General features: G+C 35.6%; 1 long non-coding RNA gene across 1 annotated transcript; it reads right to left on the bottom strand.

Annotated features, from left to right (window-relative positions):
• Positions 1 to 631: 631 nt before the first annotated feature.
• On the bottom strand, positions 632 to 23332 carry LOC141363393 (uncharacterized). The gene is made up of 4 exons (XR_012368900.1): positions 23066 to 23332; positions 22573 to 22680; positions 7838 to 7897; positions 632 to 1395 (listed from the first exon to the last, which is right to left on the bottom strand). It is a non-coding gene; the product is annotated as an uncharacterized lncRNA (long non-coding RNA).
• Positions 23333 to 23360: the final 28 nt, after the last annotated feature.

Consider the following 23360-nt stretch of genomic DNA (forward strand, 5'->3'; position numbering starts at 1 on the left):
CCGACAAACATCCTTGTGGTCCATGTTGATGTGGAACACGACAATGGTGATGGTATGTTTTTGTTGTATTTTTTAAAACATTGCCTATTTAGTAGTAATAGCATCTTGGTAATGCAGTTATCAATACCAATATATATTAGCCTTCTATATAAAGGTCACTTTTGTAATGTCCCAATTAATCAGTGTTTTACGTGTTTGCTAGATTTTCTATGTAATCTTAATCATGTTACCTGTAATTGTTAAATTATTATTGCTGCTATACTATTTCAACAGCATTTGGGTATTAATTTAGGAGTCTATGCAGCAAAAAATAAATAAATAAATAAAATGGAAGACCAAATTTTAAATGCTGGCCATAGGATGTGTAAAGCCCCGGGGGTGGTGTTTTTTTTTTTTTAATAAAATAAATCTATTTACATTTACATTGTAGTTGTGGTGCTTTTTAATTTTTGGATGTATGCGCCTAAATTTTTGCTGGTGCTCCTAACTCTTTAAAGTTGGGAGCACCAGTGCTACCAAATAAAAAAGTTAATTTTGAGCCCTGTAAAGAGAAAAACAAACCCGAACAAACTGCAGATTTAGGGATGAACCTTTGGATGGCTGACTCAGCAGACAGCGGTTTTGGAAAGGAAACACATCGTCAAAAGAAACTCACCAAAAACAGCTGCAGGGAGAAATGCCAAGATTTCCTGCGAGTTTTATAGTGTCGGTCAGAGATACTTAGCCAAAAAAGATGGCTAAACAAAGCCATTTGTTCACAAAATCTGCCTGCACCTTAAAAACTCTGGGCCTGCATTTTGAAAAACATTTTGCATGCATATAACAAAGTCCATAGTGAATCCAATAAATCTGGTACAACTACGGTAATGATTGATATATGAATGTTTATTCTATTACAAGTAATGCATTAATATGTGCTCCTCTATAGGTCAGTGGTAGGGCATTGTGTTAGCAGCACAAAAGGCCATGGGTTCAAACCAAGGGAAAACATACCAATAAAAAATTTTTAATGCACCGCAAAATGCATAAATGTAATAAACATATAGTTACTTTTGGCCGTTTGTGAAATGCTATGAAACCTATCACATGGGTGTCCAACCCTGTTCCTGGAAGCCACCTGATTAGCAGGTAGAGGTGTGTTTGATTGGGGTTGGAGCCAAAATCTTCAGGAGAGGTGCACTCCAGGAACAAGGTTGGATGAACTTTTAAGCAGTTGACTTACATTGAGAACAACTGAAGCCACAGCATTGGTAAGTTTGTCTGAGGCGATGGGATCAGTCATGTTTGACGTCAGATCGGTGTGATCGATGATGATGAACAACTCTTCGGTCTGGACCGGCTTTAGCCCTTCTCTTTCTCACTGAGACTCAAGCAGGAGTTTATAGGCAGCATAACCTGCAATAAAAAAACATCAGAAAATATCAAGATTAACGTGTCAGAGCATGTTATTAATATAAGATTTACGTCAAACTTTTTTCATTGTGACAAAGCAATCAACGCACTATAGCTGTAATATAACAATCTGTTTAACAATCCAAAGACAATATAAAACTGATAAAGGTTGCTACTGTAAGGGAAATGCAGATAGAGACTCCTGCTTATGTTAAAAAACATAAAATCCATCATAAAAGACAACAAATATTTATTTGGTAAGGTTTATAAGGTTACAACAATGGTGTCAAGGATGAACTTTATTGCAGCAAAAAGTCACTTTTTTAAATACTTTTACTGTACTTAATAATATCAACAGAGGTGGTGCAAAAAAGTGGGGGCGGGAAATAATTTGTATATTCATATATATGGTCAGAGCTGTGAGATTGAGTAGAAACAGGGACTAATTTGCATCTTTATAGATCTGTGTATACTAAATGAGGCGTAGTGTTAAATTCAAGCTGTTAAAGGATTAGTCCATTTTCTTAAAAATCCAGATAATTTAATTTACTCACCACCAGGTCATCCAAAATGTTGATGTCTTTCTTTGTTCAGTCGAGAAAAATTATGTTTTTTTGAGAAAACATTCCAGGATTTTTCTCATTTTAATGAACTTTAATGGACCCCAACAGTTTTAATGCAGTTTCAAAGAACGATCACAGATGAGGCATAAGGGTCTTATCTAGTCAAACGATTGGCAAGAAAAATAAAAATATGCACTTTTAAACCACAGCTTCTCGTCTTCCTCCGATCCTGTGACGCAGCAGCGCAACCTCACGTAATTGCGTAATACCGTGGAAAGGTCACGTGTTACATATATGAAACGCACATTTGCGGACCATTTTAAACAATAAACTGACACAAAGACATTAATTAGTTTCATTCGACATACAACAACATCGGAACGGTCCTCTTTCTTCACACTTGTAAACACTTGGGCGTAGTTTCGATACGTCATCCGTGACCTCTTGATGTGATGACGTATTACGTGAGGTCATGCTGGCACATCACATCACAGGACCGGAGGAAGACGAGAAGTTGTGGTTTAAAAGTGCATATTTTTTATTTTTCTTGCAAAAAATGATAATCGTTTCGCTAGATAAGACCCTTATGCCTTGTTTGAGATCGTTTAGAGTCCTTTTAAACTGCAATTTTAAACTGCATTAAAACTGTTAAGTGTTGGAGTCCATTAAAGTCCATTAAAATGAGAAAAATCCTGGAATGTTTTCCTCAAAAAACATAATTTCTTCTCAACTGAACAAAGAAAGACATCAACATTTTGAATGACATGGTGGTGAGTAAATTATCTGGATTTTTTTTTTAAATGGCCTAATCCTTTAAGAAACTACTGTGACAGGAAAAACTTTTACATATGCTATTATGATGCTCAAAGATGAGTTTAAGTGATAAATTTATCGACTACAGCAGGACTTTAAGATTTTGCATGATGACCAGCAAGAGTTAAAACAGCAACATTTAGTTTCAAGATTAGCAAGGAACTTTTCCATTGTTTTGCAATTTCTTTAAATCTTTGAAAACTGCCAATTCACAGTTTCATGTGTCACAATATTGGGAAAATATAATATATAGAGCAGTGGTGGCCGGTGACTTCAGAGTGTCGTGTTTGTTGCCCGTCATGTCAAAATATGTGCTTGTTGCCTCATGTGAACCATGTGCATCATGCCTCTTGTCAAAATATGTGCCTGCTACACACGCGTCAAAAGTGTTTATGATAAAAAGAGAGGCTCACAAAATTCAATTGCTCTTTTAGCAGGCATTAACTTAAGGATAATGTGCATAATGTGCAAATACAGATACTGTATAACCATTTGAGATGACGTTCACAGTTTCGCTTTTAAAGAATTTGTCACAATCAAGGTCAATGACTTGAGATTCAAATTGCCTTGCTCAAGTATACAAAATGTCATGTTTGTTAAACACTGGCAAAGAGTTTTATAACAAGTTCATATTAAATATAAGACTCCTCCAAATATTCTAATACTAAACAGACTAATAGTCAAAAAGATATGAAGGTTCAGTTAAAAACATGTAAATTAGATCTTTAAAAGAGAAAAACTGGTTTGTTAACTTTTGAGGTTTTATCTTCTAGGTTTAGGGCAATAAAATGGTTTTTAAAAAAGTGTCTATGGTGACTGCTCAATTCTTAAGAGTACATCTATGTTCTTAAGCTGACAGCTGTGATACTGATATCTCAGTTTAACCTGTCATACATACTGACAATATATCAGTACATGTACCCAAAAGGTTTGTATGAAATTTTAAATTAAATTAATCTTTGGTCCATGATCATTTAAAGCAGTGCTTAAATTGAGGGGGGGCTGGGGGATCCGGGACCCCCCCATAAGGTATTTTATTTTAGTAAAGATAATGCTGACAAACCAGTTTTTTTGTTTTTTTTATTATAAAATGTAAATTCTGATCTAGTTTAAGGGTGCGTCTCATTTCTCTGTCTTACCCCTTCCCCTTACCCCTTCACCTCGGTTTTGCGCTTTCATGTGAGGCAAAGTGGTGTCTCAATTCTCAGTTTGATCAAGGCCTAGGGCCAAGGTGTAGGGATTGATACATAGCCCTTGAAACGAAGTGTGATAAGGACCACACTTGAAAGAGACGTGTAAACGTTAATGTATGAATATCTCAGGAGAGCCAGCATCAAGACGTTTTATTGATGAATGTCGAACTGTCAAGGAGTCGCACAAATGAAAGTAACGTTATTTTCTGCAGTTTAATTGAGATTATATTATGACACTCATGTTTTATGATACTTTTAATAAAATGTTCAAGCGGTTTTAATTTTAATGTTTTTTGTTTTGAATCGCTAGTTAAGGGGCTAGCTAGCAGCTAAGTTATGCGCTATTTGTTGAGCTCCGCTCAGGATATCGATACCACAACCTGAGACAACGGCATCTTCTTTGTTTGTCAACGCTTGTCTGTTTACGTAGCAGCCAGTTAGCGGCAAGGGAAAGTGACGCAAACGGTAATCGAGCGGTGTCTCATTTTTTAGACGAACGATCTGTCTTACCCCTTTCCCCTTCACTCGTTTCGAGGGGCAAGGGGAAGACGAAGACAAAGGGGAAGGGGGAAGACAGAGAAATGAGATTGGCCTTAAGTCTCTACATTTTGGATTGCTTTTCATTTTATCGATGTTACATAAATCATACATTTGCTTTCAAAGGAAGTAATGTGTTGCCATTTTGGGTTTGCTGCTATGTCATGGTGGCGACCCCCCATAAGACTTTATTCAATTCGAGCACTGATTTAAAGAATTATTCCTTCATTTAAATCTCCATTTTACCCTGATTCATGAACATAAGGTGAAAGCCTCATACTTTTAATCCACAAGAATGCAAAAATAATATAGCTTTATAACCACTGTAACAATTGGAATGAATACACCTATGACTTATTCATTTTACCTATGCCAATATGTTTGTAGCCATGCCAAATTTGACAACATTATTATTAGTATCAATATTATGAAATAATACACCACAGTGCAACAGACAAAAACCACAAAACACACCTCAAGGGCTTGATAATTCATTTTCAACACTTTAAAAGGTGAACACAAGAGGGCTTAAATTAAGAGATTAGCTTGAATTTGTTCCAACTTGGCATGAATAATGAAGTTGGGCAGGATTTTCCACACAAGCTAAAGTGTGGTTTTGCAATCTAACTCATGCTTAAAGGGCCATTTTATCCCAAAATAAAAAATTATACATTATTTACTCACATCCAACCACCAACGACTTTCTTTGTTCATTAGAACAAGCCTAGATTTTAAACTACAAACGAACTACATAATATTTATTTTACGGAGCATACTTAATGCAGTTCCCAGTGAGCAATGGCTATCATTTACTATCGACGTTAACTATTAATTCGATTTAGTTCAGCTATGAGTAACCATTTCTAGCAAAAAAAATCACTTGCTAGGTATGATATTCCATCATGTATGTAAAGTAAACAGTGAATTCAAGTCATTGGATTTATTTATTTATTTGTTTCATTTATTTATTTTGAGCTATGGCAAAACGTCTATCAAATTTTCACTGACAGTCCACATTTTTTTCCTTTTTTAGCCTAGATGTCTGGGATAAAGTCTCTTTAAAGGAAAACACCACCTTTTTAAATATATTACTATGTTTTTACCTCAACTTAGACACATTAATACATCGCTATCTTTTTTTAATGCATGCACTTGATCTTTGTACAGCGCGTCGTGAATGTTTTAGCATTTAGCCTAGCCCCATTCATTCCTTAGGATCCAAACAGGGATACATTTAGAAGCCACCAAACACTTCCATGTTTTCTCTTTTTAAAGACTGTTACATGAATAGTTACACGACACAAAATAATATGTGGTGATTTTTTTAAGCAGAAAAAAACGAGAACTATATTGTATGGCAGAAGAGCACTTAGTTTGCAGCACTTCGACCTTGGGCGGAGTAATATTGATGGAAGTTTGAGTGAGAGGAAAGAGTAGTCAGGAATGATGATGTTATTGCGCGCCGAGGTCGAATTAATGCAAACTAAGTGCTCTTCTGCCATACAATATAGTTCCCATTTTTTATCCGCTTAAAAAAATCGTCACGTTTTATTTTGTGTCACCGTACTTACTCATGTACCAGTCTTTAAATAGGGAAAACATGGAAGTGTTTGGTGGCTTCTAAATTCATCCCTGTTTGGATCCTAAGGAATAAATGGGGCTATGCTAAATGCTAACACATTCACGACGCGCCGTACAAAGATTAAGTGCACGCATTAAAAAAAAGATAGGTATGTATTAATTCATCTAAGTTGAGGTAAGAACATAGTAAAATATTGAAAAACGGTGGCGTTTTCCTTTAAAATGCTGGGTTCACTCCATTACTCTCATGTTGTTGATTTCACAGCTGTTTTCCCCAATACTCATTATTTATAAGTAAACGTCCTAAAGCCGTGTTAAGTACGTAGTAAAAAAAGAGAGGGTGGAGATGAGGCGGCAACCATCCACTCCCATTGTAATCAAACCCTAACAACGCTTTTAAGAAAAAACATGTTTTAAACAAAGAAAGTCATTATAAGTCAGTTAAACAACATGACTGAGTAAATGGTGATAAAATGTCAGTTTTGGGTGAACTATTGCTTTAACTAAGGTGAAACAGAGTGCACTGGTTTGTTTCCAAACTGGAATATCCTTGCTTCTGTGGAAGGCAAACAAGCTTACTGGATTTTATTCAATTGTGTCCATAAAGCATAATTTCAGACAAAGCATTCCAATCGGACCGAGACTGCAAAAAACTATTCTGCAAATAGAAATTCAATCACAAGGTGAAAACCTCAACTGGTAAATTATAAAACGGTCAATGACTGAGTAACCCTGCAAATATATACTTACTAGTTCACTAGTGGCCCTCAGTTTAACCACATGAAAGAGATGTTTGGGAGTTATTTATAAATCCCACTGATTCAAAGTAAAAAAAAAGTTTGGGATTGGACATTATGGTTTACTAGCCTGGTGGTTAAAGATTTGGACTGGTAAACCTGAGGATTTTAGGGTCATTCCCTAAAATGGTTATTTCATGAGCTATCACTACACTGTAAAACAATTCTGTAAATTTTTTTAGCAATATTTCATCTTACATGTTAAAAGATGCTTTTCCTAGTAAATTGACAACAATAAAAATATTTCCAAAATTGCAAAATTCCTGGGAAAACCATTCCACAACTTTGCCATTTCATCCAATAGAAAGTTTCTGAATGACACAGTCTTGGACAGTTTAGATGCTCACGATGGGAGGATACTGACATTTAATTACTTAATCAAAGTCACAAGACAACGCCACGCTGCTTTTGAGATCAACATACCAGCAAACACACCATTTCTCAAGTTAAGAAAATATACACAAACACAAAGGGAACGACATGGGTTGACTGGGAGATTTTTGTACAACTGTGGACTTTTTACTGTTGACTTTGCAGTTTGCCATGATACAAAATGCTGACTCTTGAATTTCACTTCCAGCTGTTGTTTATGCCAGAAATTAAGCATTGCATTCAAACAGGTTAGCATTTTGATGAAAATAATGCTCATAAATAATAATAAAAAATGCGTACACGAGTACACACAGAAGACGTTCAGATCAAAACGATAATAAAACATATGCGGCCACGAACCTACATCCTTGTCATTTTTAGATAACTTTACAAAACTGTCAAAATTATTCTGATGAATGACCAACAAAAGCTAGAACATTACATACGTGTATATAGATAAAAAAATAAACTCAACTGAATAGACATTAAAATTTAAAAGGAAAACAAACGCTAAAAGAAGTAAAAATGAACACCACTAGCCACAAGCAAATAAGCATGCGTATCCAAATACAAGACCATTAAAGCTTACCACAATGTGCGTTACTGGAGAGAAGCTGGTGTTGACATCTTAGTGCAAAGCCACCAGCCACTGTATAAAGAGAGTCAGCGACAGAGAGAGAGAAAAAAGAGAAAGAGAGAGAGAGAGAAATGAGCGAGACGTTACAGAACGCTATTTATCTGCCTCCACTAACTCCAGCAGCGATGGGTAAATCTCTTCCTCTGCTGGATTATTTCCTCTCGAGACCTCTGACAGCCAGCCATGTGACCGCCAATAAACAGTGAGTCAGCTGTGACACACATCCACAAAAAATAAACCTGTACACACACACACACACACACACACACACACACACACACACACACACACACACACACACACACACACACACACACACACCTATAACAACACTCCATACACCTTAAATGTAAAAAAAAATGTTTATACCACGAGGCTGTTGAATGCTTTATTCTGATTGGTTTAGAAATGTTCCACAGGTATGCATTATTTTTCAATAACCGCACACCTTATCTGTCAAATGTCTTAAAATAACAAAAAGAGCAATGTTTGTGGTTTAAGTGGAAAAATTTATGACTGGCCATTTAATTATTTGAAAATAGTAACCATGGTATAAGCGAAGTAATTGACGATGGACCTTTGAATTATTTGAAAATAGTGCACACCCACCTCGTGCTGCATTACCACCTAAGGTGTGCATTATTTTAAAAAAAAATTACAACGACCTGTCGTCCATTATTCAGCTTATACCACAGTCCTTATACCACCCCTTATACCGGACCTGTGGTAACCGTAGTATAAGCCGAATAACTGACAACGGGATGTTAAATTATTTGAAAATAGTGCCCACCTTGTGCCGCATTACCACCTAAGGTGTGCATTATTTTCGAATAATTCAACAATTGGTTGTCTATTATTCCACTTATACCAGAGTTAGCACAGACATTGCTCTGGTGGCTATTTTAAGACATTTGACAGGTCAGGTATAAGCGGTGGTATAAGGAATGAACAGTGGTATAAGAATGGCTGTGGTAACCGTGGTATAAGCAAAATAATTGACGCCGGCCGTTGAAATATTTGAAAATAATGCATTGCACCCACCTCGTGCTGCATCACCACCTAGGGTGTGCATTATTTTTGAATAATACAACAATTCATTGTCAATTATTCCTTACATACTTAAGTATTAAAGTAAGTACTAAAATAGTAGTAAAATTTCTAGATACTACAATGTTTGTAGTAAAATATTCAATTGTACTACAGTATTTACCACAGTTTTCCAATTTACTATAGTTACTACTAAAGAATACTATAGTACACAAGTGTTGCAATTACTATGATATACTACTACTATACTTAATTTACGACAGACGGTTTCAGCAGTAACAACATAAACACGCGGCTTTCGTGGTCATCACGTAACTTCCGGTAAACTCTGTTAAGAATAAATAAAGTCCTTTTAAAGTAGTTTATTTATATAACAAGCAAAATAAACAACACACAGATAGATTACACAGGAACCCAAAACATTAGTTATTTTCGACGAGGTATTTGTTTAAGAGTTCAATAGTCAGACCATTAAACAAAAAGAAACCGGAAGCTTATCGCGATGAAACTGTCTATAGAAGGTTGTAAGCGTTATAATGGTTACGTGCCTAGAACGAAGTTACGTCCAGTCTGTGCTTGTTTATCCATTTGGCTAGCGGCTAAACTGACCTCTTAAACAAATATCTTTTTGAAAATAAAAAACGATCGGTTTTCTAAAAACAAGGAGAGACGGCGAGCTTTTGCTGTGCAAAAGAGATTCGGCACTTTGAAAGCCAGGCAACAATTCAAGGATCTGCAGCTAAAATTGTACATTAATTTTTCACAGTAAAATTACGGTAGCTCATTATCAGTGTTTTTTACCTTTATTTATCCTGGAAGTCCCATTGGGATCAATGATCTTTTTAACAAGACAGACCTGGCCAAGGTAGCAGCCATACAAACTCAAATATGTACTACTAATTGACACATTTCAGCTATGATTTTAAATTAAGTAATTTACTTATTTAGTTTGCTTGTTACCGTTGACACCGTCTAGTAGCTAAATATTAAAGTACACTACAGTATTTTCTTATGTGGTTTAAAGGTGCGAGCACTACTAGAGGACAAAGTGTTTCTTCTTAACGACGTCATATTGCCTAATCTATTTCGGTGGGGACTGACTGTTACCGTAGATACGGTAGCATCCTGTTTCATACCAGAATAAACAGTACTGACAGTATATCATAACAAAAAAGCTTTAACGCTTGGATAACTTGAAGCTTAATTTAAATAGATAATTTCTATAGCAATGGTTTAACACGCTTCATACACGAGTGGCCATGAATGGGTTTGACAAACAGTGTTGTTAAAACACAAAATTGTCTTTGCTTGTGGGCTGATATTCTGATTTACAGCCTTATGCAAACCTATAGTGTTTGGTATTAGGGAGGTTAATATTAATGTTCAACTTGCTTGTATTTGTCCGAGTAGACTACGGTATATTTATCGGGTCACTTATCAGGCACAGAGAGAAAAGTCATCCGGGGTCACAGCATTCAACTTGATAGATATACTGACTGTACCAGACAACCAATAAAACCAGACACACCCATATGAGCAATTCCAGCGTCATGGATAGAGATGAAAAGGTAGAATTTTACATCATTGTTGTTATAGTGACTAAAATCACAACGGTTATCAATAATATAATGGTTTTGTGAACAATTTCTAAATTGAGAAGTAAAAAGTACTGATGATACATCAAATAAATAACATGAACAATTATCTCACGACCCCAAATGTGTCATGATTAATGTTAATCTAGTTCAGATAAAACCAAAGTGAGTAAAACAGATTTTCATATAAACACAGGACAAATCAGCAAGTCTGTTTCTGTATGTTGTAAGAAATTTGGTGTACTTTATGACCCAGGAGAGAGCTGCACAACACCTGTGCTCACAGTGATTGCAGAAGAAACATAGGAGATTTAAACTCATCAGATCACATAATTTTAAACGATAGTTCACCCAAAAATGAAAATAATGTCATTAATGACTCACCCTCATGTCGTTCCAAGCTCGTAAGACCTCCGTTCATCTTTGGAAACACAGCTTAAGATGTTTTATATTTAGTACAAGAGCTTGCTGACCCTTCATTGAAAATCTACATACGGTATACTGTCCATGTCCAGAAAGGTAATAAAAACATCATCAAAGTAGTCCATGTGACATCAGTGGGTCAGTTAAAATGTGTTGAAGCATCGAAAATACGTTTTGGTCCAAAAATAACGACTTTATTCAGCAACTTCTCTTCAACATCTGTTGTGAAGTGCATGCGCGAGACAAAAGTCACGTGACTGCAGTGTCGCGTATGACATGTAATCCTTAGACATGTTTGCAAAGTTTTTTTTTCAAACTTATAGCGTGCGTCTCTGTCAGACTGTAAACAAAGCAGGCGCACAAAAAAAACAGCTGGGGCGCACCAGATAACACGTCAGCCGCGTCACTGCAGTCACGTGACTTTAGACTTGCGCCTGCGCTTCACAACAGACGTGGAAGAGAGACAATGCCGTCGTAATTTTTGTTATTTTTTCGAAGATGAACGGAGGACATGTGGGTGAGGGATGACATTATTTTCATTTTTGGGTGTAAAATTTGATAGAAATGATGTTATCTGTCTAAAGAAATATTAAGTAAGCATATCTCAGTACAACTGGATTTCCCTAAATGTAAACATTTTGGGGATTTTAATTCAGTCAGTGAATCACTGTCTTCGCAAACACATGGGAGCAGAAGTGAATGAATGTGTTTGTCTCACGTTATTGCTTAAATTGGTTGATGCTGGACAGTGGTTTGAGGCGTGACACTGGCACAGTTAACCAATCATTCAAAAAAAATGACACTGTAACACTAACTGTTGGACACTTTTTGCGTGGTTAACCATTAAACTCGTAATCCTTACATCTGTAGTTATGGATGATTAAAATATACATATTGTAGAGAATGCATTTATTATTAATATAATGAACCACCCATTTATATTTTCTAAATTTGGTAAAAACTTCATACACAGCTTTTAATGAAGTACATTACACTACTTGTTAATTTCATCAATTCATCATTTGGATACTAGATCAAGTGCGTACAAAGCGCTCAACCCTGAAAATCTGACTGAAGTCAAAGTTGCCATACGTCTACTATTTGTTTGAAGGATGTGTGAGTGTATACCAGCATGACAATGTGTCAGTGGGCATGTGTGTTCACAGGGGAATCACATGGACTTGAGCTTCATATGCCTAAAAACCGAGAATTAAAACTTTAGTGTCCTTCAAAGCTTGGGGTTTTACAAAATCCCCCCAAAAATGACCTTACTCACTCAAAGAGGTCACTGACCAATTCAAGATGTCTGGTTTGGGTGCCAGTTGGACCTGTTCTGGTACCACAAAGTTTTACAAACGTGTCCATACAGAACAGAGATCCTTTGATCTGCCCACTAGACTAAAAGAGTCTTCCACAGCAGTCTGGAATAATCTAACTTAATGACAATGACAATGACAATGACAATTTATTTATATAGCACAATTTAAAACAACAGCTGTTGACCAATGTGCTTTCCAAATAGATAAAATGACAGATAAAAGACAAAAGAGAAAATAAGATAAAAACACATCAATAGATAAAAAACACAGGAAAAAAAAATAAAATAAATAAAATAAAGTAAAGTAAAATCACATTAATTTAAATTTTCATCAAAGGCTTTTGAGAATAAATAAGTTTTGAGTCTGGATTTAAAAGTAAGGAGAGATGGAGCCTGTCTTAAGCTAACAGGTAAGCTGTTCCAAAGCCTTGGAGCCACACTGTAAAAAGCTCGATCTCCCCTACACTTTAGTCTCGATTTTGGAGTATGTAACAGAGCCTGGGTAGACGATCGAAGAGATCTTGGAGGGTTATATTCAGTTAAAAGATCAGACAAATAGGTAGGTGCTAAGCCATTTATGGATTTATAAACTAGAAGTAATACTTTAAATTCAACTCTGAAAGGCACGGGAAACCAATGTAGTGAGCGTAAAATAGGAGTAATATGCTCCCTCTTTTTTACGCCACACAAAAATCTTGCTGTTGCATTTTGGACAATTTGTAGGCGGGACAGTGTTTGCTGACTAATCCCCAAGTAAAGTGAATTGCAATAGTCAAGCCTAGATGAGATGAAAGTATGAATTAATTTCTCAAGGTCCCTAAAGGAGAGGAACGGCTTTGCTTTTGCAAGCAGACGCAGCTGGTAAAAGCAGGTTTTAACAACAGAATTTATTTGGCAATCAAACTTTAGATTATCATCCAGAATAAAGCCCAAATTTTTTACCCAGGGTCTCAGGTAAGAGTTTAACCCTCCTAAATCCAAGTTTTTAGATTTCGATGACTCAGATGGACTAAACACAATGATTTCAGTTTTTGATTCATTAAAAATTAAGAAATTCAAAGAAAACCATGCCTTAACCTCCTCTAGACAAGCTATCAAAGACCCTAAACCTGCAGAATTTTGTTTGACAGGTAAATAAACCTGCGTATCATCTGCATAGCAGTGAAATGATATGCAATGTTTCTTAAAGATGGACCCTAGGGGAAGCATATACAGAGAAAAAAGTAGTGGAGCCAAAATAGAGCCCTGAGGAACCTGTCAAAGTTAATCAAAGTTTCAAGTATGGATGATTAACGATTAATCGCGATTGATTTATATAAAAGTTTTTGTTTACATCATATATGTGTGTGTGAACTGTGTATAATAATTATGTATAAATATGCACACATGCATGTATAATTTAAAGAAAAAATATATATTTAAGTATTAAGTATTAAATATATACATATACAGGGGCGTCGGACTGGGGGTAAAACCAGTACTGATTACCAGGGCCCCAGGGGGGGAGAGGGCCCTTGAAAGTCTGGAATATATTTTATTTTACCTGGATATTTTCATTTCTTAATTTAATTTTATAATGTCAAATGAAATGTAAAGTTAGTGTATTTGCTGAATAACTGTTTGGATATATTTTGTATAAGTAAAAACTATCTAAAGTCTCACGGTCCCACCCCTTGCTAATGCGCCAAATGGTTTAGTCCATCTGCACGCGCATTTTGTTTGTAGTTGAGCCTCTGGTAGAGCGCAAACTTCTGAGGTGCGGTTGAAATGTCTTTGTCAAAGAAAGCTAAATCGGGCCACCAAAACAGAAAGAAAAGACAGTAGAAGGAAAAAACAAACTTCCTACTATACTACTTACATTTTAAATCATATCCGTTACTGAGTAAAGAATATTTTTAAAAATGCAAGGTAATCACGGATGAATGATGATTGATTGATGGGCGGGGGAACGTGCTAAACTCACAAAAAGAACCATGGAGACGGACGAGACACTAATGCACGCGCTAATGCAGACCCTCAATTCATTTCTTATGAAAGAAACCTCTGGCCATATTTAAGCGACCACTTTCCACTGACGCGAAGCGAGTTTTTTCTTCCTATGTAAGGTAGGATTTATGCTTATGATAACGGAATTGCATTATCTTCCGAGGTCAATCAGCTTTGCGTCAAGTCAACCACAACTTCAGAATGTCCTCGAAAATGCGCAGGTCATTAGACATTGGAGAGAGAGAGAGAGAGAGAGAGAGAGAGAGAGAGAGAGAGAGAGAGAGAGAGAGAGAGAGAGAGAGAGAGAGAGAGAGAGAGAGAAATAAGAATAAAGGTCTTACATCAGAAGCTATTAAAAAAGACAATAAGGATGAAAGTATATAGCCATGCACTCATCTCATGATATGCTCATTTAATCTATATAATAATGTATGTTACCAGCAATACATAAATTACAACCTTACTATAGTGATTGTACTAGCTGCTGACTTCATATTATTTTTGCTTTAAAAGTGCATAACTCACCTGTAAAAATCATTAAACAATTCCATAAATGTTTCTTAGTTATAAAAATGCTTTTATTTTATTAACTTTATTGCACTTTAATTGTAAAGATAATTGTAAAGAAAATTAAAAACAACTAGTTTGAGATTTATATTCCCTTGTCGTTTTCTGAACTATACTAGAATTCTCCACCTCTTCCCGCTGTAAAAAAGTAACTTTTACTCTAAGTTAAAGTGACTTACTTTTTACTTTTACTTGAGTAGATTTTAAACCAGTAACTTTACTTTTACTACTTAATTAAAATATTATTAAAGTAACTTTACTTTTACTTAAGTAGAATATTTTATTACTCTTCCCACCTCTGACTAAACTGTCCGAATTTTCCTGGGTGCGATTGTTAGTGCTAAAATGAACTGAGACAACCCATTGAAAAAGCAGAATATACACTTTCAGATGATAATTTGGTCATAGACTACATGCAAATTGAGTTGAAAGGCTAAATAAATAAACTGTATACTAACAGCTGTTTGCATACAAAATAATAGTCTAATTTTAAAAATGTTTAGTTTTAAATGAATAGGCTAAAGTATGTAAGCAATAGCATTTGTTTCATTTTGCTTTTTTTCCAGATAAAATGACTAGTGATACACGTTTTGTTCGTCTTTTAATATGAATGGAGCTTTTTGTTAAAGGGGACATATTATGAGATTTTTTTAAAGATGTAAACTAAGTCTAAAATAGGTCTGAGCAAAAGTGTGCCGTTTTGGGTGTGTCATTTAAAATGCAAATGAGCAAATGAAGTGCAAACACTGATCACAATGGTGGTGGTTTGTTGCAATTGAAACTCAATTGTGCTGTGAAATATTTTATCTCTCTCTTTCTCTCCATACTAAATGGTTGTGCTGTGGTTGGATAGTGCAGATAAAGTGGGCGGTATTACCTTATTCTGACATCACAATAAGGGCCAAATTACAATTACCTATTTTTCACATGCTTGCAGAAAATGGTTTACCAAAACTAAGTTATTGGGTTGATCTTTTTAACATTTTCTAGGTTGATAGAAGCACTGGGGACACTATTATAGCACTCAAACATGGAAAAAGTCAGATTTTCATAATATGTCCCCTTTAATGTACAAAACTAAAATGGCATATTTAAGATTTAATTTATGCCTTAAAGTAATAAAGCATAATAAAAATAAATGTTCTAAGTAATGTAAAAATGTAATGTCTTATTCATTCAGCAAAATAAAATATGACTGAATCAAGTCTTGTTTGGTTATCATACAGTTTGTTCTTGTAGTGATTAGAAAACGATATGGAAAAATGGGGGGCCCATCAGGACTGCTTATGCATAGGGCCCGGGACCTTGTGCTACGCCCCTGTACATATATATACATGTGTATATTTATATTTATATATATTTATATTTTTATATTTATATATAAATGATACATAAATATACAAATGTATATATACACATGTAAACATTTCCTAAATACATAAACATGTATGTGTTATTATACACAGTTTACACACAACATATATGGTTAACAAAATTTTTAATTCTGCTATAGATTAATCGCGATCCCTAGTTTCGCATCCCTAGTTTCAAGACTTAGTAGTCATCACAAACTTTATCATCATTTACTAAAGCTACGCCATTTAAATGATAACAGTGACCTTGATTTACATTATCAACGTCTCTTACTGTGATGAAGCCACTCGGATAAGTGCCGAACCTTTTTGACTAATCTCTACTAGAGCAGGTTACGCAATTTCCTGATGCATGTAAAGAGATATAACATACCTGTATGTAACCGTCATCATATGGGCTGGACTGGTAACAATAGACCTGCTGCGATTAGTTTTACCTATGATTCGCCAACAAAATGAGTGGAAACTTGCTGAAAACAGCAGATCTTCCTGTCACATTAGCGTTTGCATTGTCTTTGGTCAAGATAAACAGGGAAGTAAGTTTAAATAAATAGCGGGGTGTCATCAAACGTTGGGAAATAACTAAGAAATGAAAAAAAAAACATTGCATAACCAGGTAAAGACAGAGGCGGCAAACCGAAAAACACCAGACAAAATACAGAACCTTCATGATTTCAAGATAAGTGAGCAACATGGAGCAACAAGTCTTACAAGTCTATACCCTAAAGGCAGATTAAAGAACCACTTTTAGGATAACGGCGAATTATACTGTAAATGAATCAAGTTCAATTCTCACTACTATAGCTGACCATCTAGTGCTACTGTTATTTGTAGTTTTTTGTAACCAGATTTCACAGAAACCTGCTATGTGACCACATTTGTATTTGACATGACAGTGAGAAGTTCTACATTGGAGAATGTTCAAGAAACTTTTCCAATATTTACAAAACAAAACAAGACTGAGAGGATTTCTTACAGATCTAACTGAACTGAATTTAGAAACAAAACAAATGCAGAAAATGCAACAACAGATCTACAGTAACAGATGGGACTTGAAACACAGCCAACAAGTACGGGTCGTTAACAACTGGCACAAACAGTTTGTAAACTTTTATCGAAGCATGATGGAGTGTATATACAAGACCTAATTAAATCAATACCGATTCGCAAGCGTACTGCCCACATCTGTATGACGTTAAGAGTGATTTTAACTGCTGTAAGTAGTAAACTTAGCCAAAGTTGTATTTTGAGGGTTCCATTTTCAATTTAAATATCTAAATTTATAATTTTTCAAAACGTACAGTAAATAGAAGAGACATCTAATACGTAACTCTTTTCTTTTCTCATTTTGCAGTGTTGTATTGTTTTGCATTGGCAAACTTATTTTTGTAGTAACCACAGTTTAACTAGAAAGGCTGGAAGATATTTGAAAGGATTAGTCCATTTTCTCAAAAAAATCCAGATAATTTACTCACCACCATGTCATCCAAAATGTTGATGTCTTTCTTTGTTCAGTCGAGAAGAAATTATGTTTTTTGAAGAAAACATTCCAGGATTTTTCTCATTTTAATGGACTTTAATGGACCCCAACACTTAACAGTTTTAATGCAGTTTAAAACTGCTTCAAAGAACTCTAAACGATCCCAAACGAGGCATAAGGGTCTTATCTAGCGAAACGATTGTCATTTTTGGCAAGAAAAATATGCACTTTTAAACCACAACTTCTCGTCTTCGTCTGGTCCTTTGACGCACCAAAGCGACCTCACGTAATACATCATCACGTCAAGAGGTCACGGTTGACATATGCGAAACTACGCCCAAGTGTTTACAAGTGTGGAGAACGAAGACCGTTCTGATATTGTTGTATGTTGAATGATACTAATTAATATCTTTGTGTCAGTTTATTGTTTAAAATGGTCCGCAAATGTGCGTTTCATATATGTAACACGTGACCTTTCGACATCATTACGCAATTGCGTGAGGTCGCGCTGACTCATCACACAGACAGAAAAAGATGAGAAGTTGTAATTTAAAAGTGCATATTTTTTCGCTTCACTAGATAAGACCCTTATGCCTCATTTGGGATTGTTTAGAGTCCTTTGAAACTGCAATTTTAAACTGCATTAAACTGTTACTGGGGTCCATTAAAGTCTATTAAAATGAGAAAATCCTGGAATGTTTTCCTCAAAAAACATAATTTCTTCTCAACTGAACAAAGAAAGACATCAATATTTTGGATGACATGGTGATGAGTAAATTATCTGGATTCTTTTTTTAAAGAAAATTGATTAAGAAAACTGTGATGTGATATCTTGCTAAAATTGCTATATGCGACATAATGCTTTAAAGGCGGTTGCATGATTTTTTAAAAACACTTCGGAAAAGGGAGTTGGGCCAAGTACCAAAACACACTTGTAGCCAATCAGCAGTAAGGAGCATGTCTACTAACCGACATCGTTGCCTGGGTTGCGTATGTGTGGGGCGGGTCTATCAAAAGAAGGTCCAGATTCTGTTGGGGTAGGGGCGTGTTTGTTCAGGTGATTTCAAATATCAACATTGGCATTCAGAGATCATGCACCCCGCCTTTAAGTTTGTAAAATCAAATTAAATTGTCTTGCCAGTCTCTCTGCTATCTGCAGATACCCAAAACTTTGACTATAGACGATTTACGCGTGTCAGCGTTTTGTTATTGATTCTTTCAATATCAAAGTCATTCAACTATTGCAAACCACTGCTGTGTGCATATTGCGACATGTATGTTTGTGAAATTGCGGTTATTTCACTAGATCTTGCTGCCCTAAAAAACATGTTTTTTGGGGTTTTTACTGTTAAATCATGATTCATTTCATAAGGGCCAGAAAACTTAAAAAAGCGCACCATAGTTAATACAAAAAAAGCGATAAACTGATAATTCTACGAAGACCACTTGACCGATGAGGTTCAAAATGAACTATTTATGATACTTTTTTTTATTTGATTAGTTACTAAAAAATCCCTTATCGGTCAAATATGACTAAGTACACCATCCTTTCTATGAGAATAATCTGAATGGAGGACATACTGTACTTCAAAACCCTACTAGATTTATACAGCTTTGAATATTTAAATTACATTTTAATTACCCCCTCACCGAAATATATTTACGAACAATTCGGTAGTTTGAACAAAAGACAAACACTGGTGGTGAGATTCAAACAGCTGTCCATGAAGAACCACTTCAAGACTTTGCCTTCCAATTGGCAGGACTTTTGCAGACTCGCGTTACCGACGCACAAAAGGTCCGTCTGTGTTCTCACACTTCTTGTGTTTAACTTGGAACGGACAATCACGTCTTTGTAATACGACAGCTGCGAAACAACTTAACAAAACAGGACCTGACCAGAGAAACTCTGACATTCATACCTTCGGTCACACCAAAACAAACTATTACAATGTAATTTCCAACTAGCTCAGACCACAGTGAGTACAGTAACACATATCCTGGGAAATTGAGAGCATTGAAAAGACAACACTGTAGCCCCTGGTCAAATGTTAGGTCAAGCAACCTTTGGTAAGATTAGACTTACTTGGACCTATTAGCACAGTCTATGTGAGAACAACATCTTAGCCGATAAAAATATTTTTCATGCGATTAGGGCGACCAGCGGGGGGAACAATTGCAAAAGCACGACACGTAACGTTTGGATCATAACAAGAACATAGTAGCAGCCTACAGCTTTGTTTGTTTTTTTAACGTAATCTGGGTGGGAGGGCTAAAGAAACCATTTTTTTTCCAGCTGATCCGCATTGGAATGCTAGCGGGAATGTGGCTTATTTCATTATATCGTTACTGAGAAAAAAAATCCAACACAAAAGTATTAAGCTAAATACAACAATTATATACAAGAATCAGATTAACTAACTTATTATTCTATACCAATACAAAATAAAAGTCATAAATTAATTCTCGATTTCACTGTATTACTTTGGGATTTTAAAATGGTGGTCAAGCTCTGGTAAGCAGTTAAGAACAGAAAGACATTTCTTTCTTTGCTTTACTCATTAATCTGCAATGATTTATTAACTTCTGGCATTATTCCTCAATAACACCACAAAAAAAAAACAAAGTTGCCAAATGTCAAGCTTTTAAGTACTGCTTTGACCAAGTGCTTTGTATTTCCAAGACATCTGACTTATTTATGGCTTTACACTTCTGATCTGACCTAAATCCACAGAAGCTTAAAGTTTTTTAAACACACACATGATCTTTTTTTTTTTTTAAGATTGTTGGGAAAAAGTAGGCTTTTAATATTATTGCTATCATATAAACTTACATCGACATTGAAATCCACATCATATTGTTTGAAGTTAACAGTTATGTGAAGTGTAGTGCCTGTTTTAGTACTTTGACAACAATTAATTGTCTGTTTTATTGCTTTGACATTTAATTCTCATAATTTTTTTTCTTGAAATAATTTTCACACGTTGTGATTATTTAAATGAAATCTTTTGCAAGGTTTACCTGGCAGTAAATATTAATACACACAACACATATTTAAAAGTAATTATTTATTGAATAAAAAACTGAACATTCTTTTTAAGAAATAAACACAATAAAGTGTCTGAAAAAAAGTGAAAATAAAAATGCAATCAAAATAAATTGACTACACCAGAACAGGCCTTAAATAGTAGCCAATCCTGCTAAGGTCATATTGGTACTGGACCACATGTCTATAGTGCCTGCAAAAAATAATTCCTGCAGCTACCCCTTGTGGTTTTTAGAGAGATGTGCAATCATTGCGGTGATATGAAATCATCGCAATGAGGTCAAACAATCGCAATGAGACGATTATTTAATCATTGTGACAGCCTTATCTAGAAACAAATTAATTTGGTTTTTAACATTCCCCCCAATTACTTGAGGATCTATGAAGTACTAACAGGTATTTATTTATTTTGCTTGTAAATGTGTTTCTTTAATCATGGGGCTGTTTCTCAGACAGGGCTTATCCTAGTCCGAGACTAAAATGCATGTTTGACCTGCTTTAATTTAAAAACACCTTATCCTGTTTAATTTCACCATATTTCGTTGACATTGTTTTGTCTTTAGATGCACACCTGTAGTGTTTTTTGCAAGGTATGTTGTTTGTAAAACCTCTTAAATGACCTAATATTAATGAGGCCAAGTCCTGGATTAACCTAAACCCTGTCCTGGAAACCGCCCCCATGTGTTTCATAGTTTTTATGTCCTCGTTATATTTTAAGAGGCTCAAGTGTCCAACGGCATTTTGGGGCCACATACGTGGATAACATATGACCCAAAAGTTTGATGATCCATGTCGGCTACAAATAAACCAAAAGATACAAATATAAACTACATAGAAACAGAGAAATGTAAATCCTAACTGTGTACTATGTAAGGATTATTGTAAGGATTATTGTAAGGATTATTTTGACGACAACTATTCGAAAATAATGCACACCAATGGTGGTTATGTGGCACGACGCAAGGATTTTCTAATTATTTAAATGACAATTATTTTTCATACCATGGTTACCAAAAACATTGCTCTGGTGGTAATATTAAGGCATTTGACAGGTTAGGTGTGCGTTTACCGAAATATAATGCATACCAATGGGACAGTCCCCAACCAATCAGAATAAAGCATTCAACAGCCCCGTGGTATAATTCTATGTACCATTTTTAACTTCCAACCTCAGAGAAACCTCTCTTGTTTGTGAGAGAGAGAGAGAGAGAGGAGAGAGAGAGAGAGAGAGAGAGAGAGAGAGAGAGAGAGAATGCTATCAAACAAACAGTCAACCATCACATATGGACACAGGGAGCGCCTTAAAACCTAATGTTTGTACGGGGATATCAAAAATATTGTGGGGAAAAATCATTTTAATGTACTTAAACGTTTTTCAAGTAACTTTTAAACTTATTGTTCCTGACTCGAAAATATCCATTACATCAATTTTTTCCCCATACTGTATTTCTCTTTTTTGGTGTGTTTTTACTAACTCATAGTAAAGCGCGTGCATGTTTCTTTCCGTGGGTAACGTTATCACGTGGCATCATTTCTTCGATGAGTGTATCTGACAGCTTTCCAGTGACCACGTCTCCAAAAAATGACCAGACAAGAGGAAAGCAAATGTAGCCGTCATTACAACCCACCGTTTTGTCAACTTAAGTTCATTTAAGATTCTTAAGGTTAAACTTACTGGACCTGTAAGCTAGCGAAAGCTAACCGATACACGCCGACACGCAAGCCACGCAAACTCACTTCTCCAGCGACTGGAGCGTTTTTCTACAGTCAGTACCAACATAATACCCGAAGATGGTCACCGTCTGTGTTTATGAGTCTTTAAAACACAAAGCATGTGTGAAATGTGTCCTACCTCAACTCATCTTTCTTTCCCCGTTTTGGACGGATCAGGAGGAGAATCTGACGCGCGCTTCTTCACGCGCACGCGTGTCATACATATTTTCTAGTGGGGAACTCCTTCCTGTACAAAAAGGAAAAAAGCGTGTCTTTTATTTACATTGTTTGCATGTACGCACACGTCAGCTCAGTGATGCACGGGTCAAATGCATGCAACCGTGCACGTACTGTGTAAATTTATATATTTGGATTTAGAACATTTAATAAAGATAATTTTATTATTTGTATGATATAAGTCCACTATCAAGACTGATATCAAGAGTAATATTTGCATGTGAATAATATGCTCACATAAGCAGTCTAATGCATTTATTGTAATCCACACGATAAATATGACCATGACATCTGCCGGCAAAAATTATATATTGCACTCAAGAAATAAAGTAGCTATATTTCAAACTAAAAGTAATTTATTATAAGAGACAAATTATCGTGTTTTGTCAACTAACCGCTTAAAATGATCAACTTGTGATCCCCGCTACGAGTGACGTAGGTAGCTTCTCCTTTAAATACAGTACATGCACGCGAACATCAGTGATCGACACTGCATGGTTGCCAAGGTTTGACAGTAAAACCCGCCCAATTTCTCGTCAAAAGTAGCCTAATCGCGTTAAGGGGAGTCCTTCAGTAACACTCGCGTTCTGGTTGTAATATTTGTGTAAAATACGCGATTTCCAAAGGGTGAATCTTCTAAACTTCGCATTCCTGTGGCTAAATATTACATTATTGTGGTCGCCTCAACCA

The sequence above is a fragment of the Misgurnus anguillicaudatus genome, unplaced genomic scaffold, assembly GCF_027580225.2.
Source record: "Misgurnus anguillicaudatus unplaced genomic scaffold, ASM2758022v2 HiC_scaffold_34, whole genome shotgun sequence".
NCBI lineage: Eukaryota > Metazoa > Chordata > Actinopteri > Cypriniformes > Cobitidae > Misgurnus > Misgurnus anguillicaudatus.